We start from the raw sequence: 6,000 nt of genomic DNA on the forward strand, positions 1-6,000 counted from the left end.
CATGCCTGTAATCCCAGCACTAGGGAGGCTGAGGTAGGAGGATCGTTGCAAGTGTGAGACCAGCCTGGGCTACAAAATGAGCTCTAGGCCAGCCTGAACTGCATAGCAAGACCCTGTCTCAAAAAGACGACAAAAAAAAAAAAAAACCAAAAAAACAAAAACAAAAAACCAACCAAACAAGCAAACTAAAAAAATCTAAAGCCATCGGTGCTCAGTGGTTTCCACATGCATAGCTGAAACAAGCACACAGATGAATGTACTTATGGATTTCCTTCTACGTGAGTCCTTTTCCCGCTGCACCCTGCCCTCTGCCCAGTTCACTCCTAATCACAGTGTTGCTTTGGAAATCCCACTGCGTTTGTCCTTGAGCCTTGCATGGATGTAAAGAACCTGTGAAACTGGGCGCTTCACCTGTCAGAAACACTGACTTGGAGTGGCACGGAGCTAGGGGGTAGCTTAGTGATAGGGTGGTAGCATACAGAAGGCCCTGGGTTCATCCCCCAGCACTGCCAAAAACAAAAAAAGTTTCCTAGTACAGCTTTACAGTCGACCCTTGTCCTGTAGTTCTCTCTCTTTTCTTTATCAGCCTAAGAATGCTCCAAGTGAGTAGGTTTCCTGCTGTAGTTTGAGTGGGTGCCCCAGAAAGCGTCAGTGTGGGGAGGCACAGCCTAGTGGGAGGTGGTTAGGACTTCACATTCATGAACGGATTAGGACTCTGTACCAGATTGTCACAACCCTCATCTCAGGAGTCGACTCAAGTCCCATTTGTGACAGTCTCCAAAAGAGCAGGAGGCAGAAAGAAGAAAAATAATGTCTGTTGGTAATTTTTGATTCTAGACATGGAAGATTTTTCTTTTATAACTAATGGAAAATTTACCAAGTAACAGCTGAATTTATCTCCATTCACCCTTGTAAAACAGTGTTAATATTAATGTTATGATCTGTTTATCTTTACTCTCAGTCACGGTTACAATTATGTTGTTACAATAACAAATCTTTCCATCTGCAGAAGGTACCTCATTCTTCTCCTATAATCACTCCCATTACAGTCATGACTAGCCACTTCTGATGTAGTAATTCTCTTCATGGCTGTGTAATCTCTAGAACAACATTCATTAACATGCACCATGCTGACCTGGGTGTGCACAGAGGCACCAAGAAGCATCTGGGGCTGCTCAGCAGTCAGAGGAGAGCAGATAGTTCTGCCACCCAACTGTGCTAGGAAGTAATGTATTGCCTGCTTGTCCCTTAATGAAAACTTCTGCCTTCTTTCTTCTGTAAACAAACGCAATTTTGCATTGGTTCTGGCATAGATCTAAGAGAAGACCATATCCTTAAATTCTGTATCTGAGAATGGCTGCACACAGAATATGTACTTATGATTTGTAGCTCTTTTATATATAATTTTTTTAAGGCAGACTAACATCTTCATTCAAATTAAGCTTCCTGAACTTGTAAGCATTAGCCAAGTGTGGACCATTCTTCATCCAGGGAAGCATATATGTCAGCCACATTGCAATTTTAGCAAGTCTATGTTAACACAGACTGACAACTAACTACGGACATTATAATTAGTGTACAAATCATATCAAAGGATAAGTGAAAAAGTGGATCTTTTGGGAGAATCACTTGCAATGTCATATGATTCCCAAGAAAGTAAGTGTGATCACATGATCTAGATTGCTCAAAAGGTATGTAAGTTGACTCAATATTGTTTTTTTCTAACTGTATCTTGCTATGTGTATAGTGATCCTTTAATAGAAACTAGTGTTTTGCTGATGCTATTGTTGTTTTGTAGTGTTAGGTATCAAACCCAGGTCCTCACATCTACTGGATAAGCACTACACCACTATGCTACATCCCTAAGCCCACTGGAGTATTTATGCATTTAGATTTCCATTACTTAAATAACAAGCAAATGTAACTTTGAAGTCTCTTGATTTTTTTTTCTTTGAGATGGGTTCTTAATATGTAGTCCAGGCTGTCCTTGAACTCACTGTGTAGCCCGTGTTGGCCTCGAACTTGTGGCACTCTTCCTGCTTCAGCCTCCAGAGTGCTGGGGTTATAGGCATGCACCACCATGCCCAGCTTGAAGTCTCTTGATTTTTCTGCTATCCAGAAAGCACACTCTGACTTTTCAGATAAGATGATTTCACTTAATTATGATCAGACACCCTCACTACAGAAGTGGGAAACAAAGCATGACTTATGACAGTGGGATTTGTCTGCTATTTAAAGGCTCCCATTATATCTTCAGATAAGTCAAAATATTTTCTCCTTGTAACTGCCACCTACTATAACCTACCACCTTCCATTCCAGAAAATAATTAATTCCATTTTTCCTTTTTCTATGCTCACATATTTGTAGACAGATCATATCCTCCATATTTTTTCCTTCAGATTTAAATTTCAGTGTTCTTCAATAGAGAATTTGCAAGTCACCACATATGTCAAATTTCTTCATGAGGTATGAATTAGAGCTTGCTGCAATTTTGTAGCTTATAATTTCTACTTCAACCATTGTATTTGATGTTTGTTCCTCAGTGAAGAGGCTATACAGACAGTTTTTAGAGCTCAAACTGGGGCAATTCCAAACAAATAATAGAATGAGAGTGGACAAAAATTTTGACTATTCTCATTGCCAATGACATAAAATGAAATTTTAAAAGGAAGATGCAGTCATAAGAGGAAAAAGCAATCAGATCATAGTGCGCTTGACCACCAGACAAAGGAATTTGACGCCATTGGATGATCAACTTTTAATTTAGAGTGATCAAAATACTATCTGTGCCCCCAGCCTTCATACTGCTTATCTTTTCAAAGTCAATAATGACGCACAGTCTTGGACATAAACCACTTTACTTGTCCTATCTGAATCAGCTGAAGCCAACGCATGAAGGTGTAGAAGTGAGTGAGTTTGATAACCCTTGCCATACATCAATGTACAGCATAACAGAGGAATGTGGGAACACTTCCAAAACTGCCATCACAAGTGGCCCCAGGCTCAATCCCTTTGTATTCCTCAGTACAGTGTCATTAACCATCATAATGCGTCTCTTCCTCCTGGGGACAGATACAGAATTTCTCCCAATTGCTAAGACTTTTACCTACACTTCACGATTTCTGCAATACGCTTCTGTATCCTCTTAGAATCTCTGCGTTCACCCTCTCAGGAAAAGCTTCTCACCAGCTGTATGGCTCTACTACTGCAAATTCCTCCTTGCTCTCCTCCCTTTTATCATACTTCTCAGTGCATCTCTTGCCACTGACTTTGTGCCATCTCTGCGCACAGGACAATTTTCTTCTCTCCATGCACACACCAATTTCTCCAAAAAGGCAGATAATTCCTTTTTCCTAGGAGGTAAGTCACCATGTAGCCTCCATGGTCTGTATATATCCAGTGTGCTCACATACAGAACTCTGGGGGTCCATGAACTTGGATGGGAAAAAATAGCATTTATAACTGCATTAACATCTTATGGAAATTCAGCATTTTCTTCCTTTGTTAATATAAGCAATAAGTTAGAGTATCTGGACACCTATGATTTTGTCTTAAACAGAGATCACAGATATTCTTATAGTATTTCAGTTGTTCCATGTATCTCAGCATATTATTTAGACTCATCAACATTTCAAAACTAAAGTTAATAGACTTGTTGCTAGGGGTTGGTGTTTAAATCCTTAATTTTAAAAGGTACTTCTTAGAGCTAGGGAGTAGGTCAGTGGTGGACTACTTGTGCAGTGCCTTGGATTCGATCTCCAGCGCCTCAGCATCCTGAGTGCTGGGATTACAGGCATGCACCACTTATGTCTGGTTAAGAACATAATTTTCAGAAGGAAAAAAAAAATTTTTTTCAGAAGGACTCTAAAAGCACCATCAGATTCCTAGGAATGTAACACTGAATCTATTACCTAAATCCTGTGTGTATGCTCTTATCTAAAGAACAGTGAAAAATTAAACAAACTTTTATCTATGTGATTAGCAAAATGCCTGTTACAAAGTTAAGTATAAGCATTCAATAGATAAGTAATGGATATTACTAATAATAATTATAATTAATTGTTATAGTTATAATAACATCAGTTGAATAGGTTGAATATTCTTTATCCAAAATGCTGGGAGCTAGAAGTGTTTCAGAGTTTTGATTTTTTTCAGATTTTGGTATCTGCATTTAGATAATGTCGTATCTTGAGATGGGACCCAAAATTCACTTGTGTTTGGTGTATTCCCTATACACGTAGGCTGAACATAATTTTATACAATATTTTCATTTAGGCCATGGAGCAAAGTTTTAGGGTATAGAGTTTTCTACTTGTGACACTATTTTGGTGCTCACAATGTTTTCAAACTTGGAAATGTCAACTCCATCAAGATATATTTTAAAAAACAACTAATAGGTTTTAGTTTTTTAGAGCAGTTTTAGGGTCATAGTAAAACTGAACACAAAACTGAACACAAAGCATACTTACCCAAGATATATTTTTGTCTAAAAACATGCATCACTTACAGACTTCTGCAAAAGAATAATAGTAGGAAATTCAGTTCAATTTGATTCACCCAATATTTTTAAGGAACTACTGTATGCTAGGCTGCAAGGCCTGACCCCGTCCTGTGTAGTTCATTGTCTAGCAGGAAAAACAACCATGTAAACAAACAATTATAACATATAAAAAGTGCTAAAAATCAGTACTTGCAAAGTGCTATGAGAACTTGGTAGATAGATGGATTAGTTGGCCAAGGAGGGGGTGGCTGGATGGAAGATTACACAGAGATGGTGATAACTGAGCTGTCCGAAAGATGAGTAATGCTTTAGCAGGAGTATATAATATGAATCAAAGTACACAGCAGAGAGTTGCCAGGGAATGCTAAAAACAACTTTCACTAAAATGTGGAGTACAAGGTTGGGGTACATAAAGATGAAGCTAAAAATGCATTTAGCATCTAGCTCAGCTGAAGTGTTGTAGAAAGTGCCACTCTAAGTATGGTCCTAGAGCTAGCAGCACTACATTACCTGCTAGGTTATTAAAAATGAAAAATTCTGGGCTTCTGGTTCAGAATCTCTATTAATGAAATTCCCATTGCAAATTACAATGTGAAAAGCACTGTTACAAACCCTTAGATACCAGGCTCAGCTGTTGAGACTTTATTTTGTGGTCTTTATACTTTATGGAGAGTAGAAACTGGGAAATGGGGGTTAGATATCAGACCCTGATTTCCACTGCATGATGAAGTTTTTACTGGTTATTCTGAAGAGATGAGCATGGATAGCTAATGGGTGCTTACAAAATCACTGCATTAGCCATTAACGTGAAGAGGACTTGTTTTTCAGAGGCTGCTGTTACTTAGCCCATAACCAGAATGGTTAAACTAGACACTGTATATCTAGTGGTGCCATTGTGTGATGGGAGAGTAATAAGAGGTTCTGCAACACACTGTCTTCTCTCTCCATAGTATTACACTTACTTTGTTGACATGTGATGTGAGTTTTAATGCATTAATGAATTAGTAGCATTTAATACCAGCTAATAAGTATTAATGATTATTCTGAATATATTAGCTATTTCATTTCTTAGCAGAATGCCTGCTTTTCTAAAATGAAAGAGTGTTTATTACCTGCAAGAAAATCCTCCTTGAAGGAGGAAAAATAAATAGAAGTGAGATATGTTATACACATGTACCAATTCCCCACAACAAAGAGAATCATTATGTACTGCAAACACATATGAATTTTAAAACATGAAAAAAATATCACTAAAGGGAAAGTAATGTATTTAACACCATATTCTTATATATATAAAGAGCTTTTCAATATCAGGAAAAAAGTTGAACCATCTTACCAGTGGAGAAAGAACATAAATAAGGAAATCACAAAGAGTAAAATAAAAATAGCATATTAACATTAAAAAGAAATTCTCCTTATTGAACTGAGGGCATAGTTCAGGATTGCAGTGCTTGCCTAGAATGTATGAGGCCCTCTGGGTTCAATACCCAGCACTGAA

The 6,000-nt window shown here is 37.9% G+C and overlaps 1 pseudogene; it reads right to left on the reverse strand.

Annotated features, from left to right (window-relative positions):
- The window catches only part of LOC102023454, a 59,316-nt pseudogene extending 54,802 nt beyond the window's left edge, over positions 1-4,514 (reverse strand).
- Positions 4,515-6,000: the final 1,486 nt, after the last annotated feature.

Source organism: Chinchilla lanigera, unplaced genomic scaffold, assembly GCF_000276665.1.
Source record: "Chinchilla lanigera isolate Chin_1 unplaced genomic scaffold, ChiLan1.0 scaffold00065, whole genome shotgun sequence".
Classification (NCBI taxonomy): Eukaryota; Metazoa; Chordata; class Mammalia; order Rodentia; family Chinchillidae; genus Chinchilla; species Chinchilla lanigera.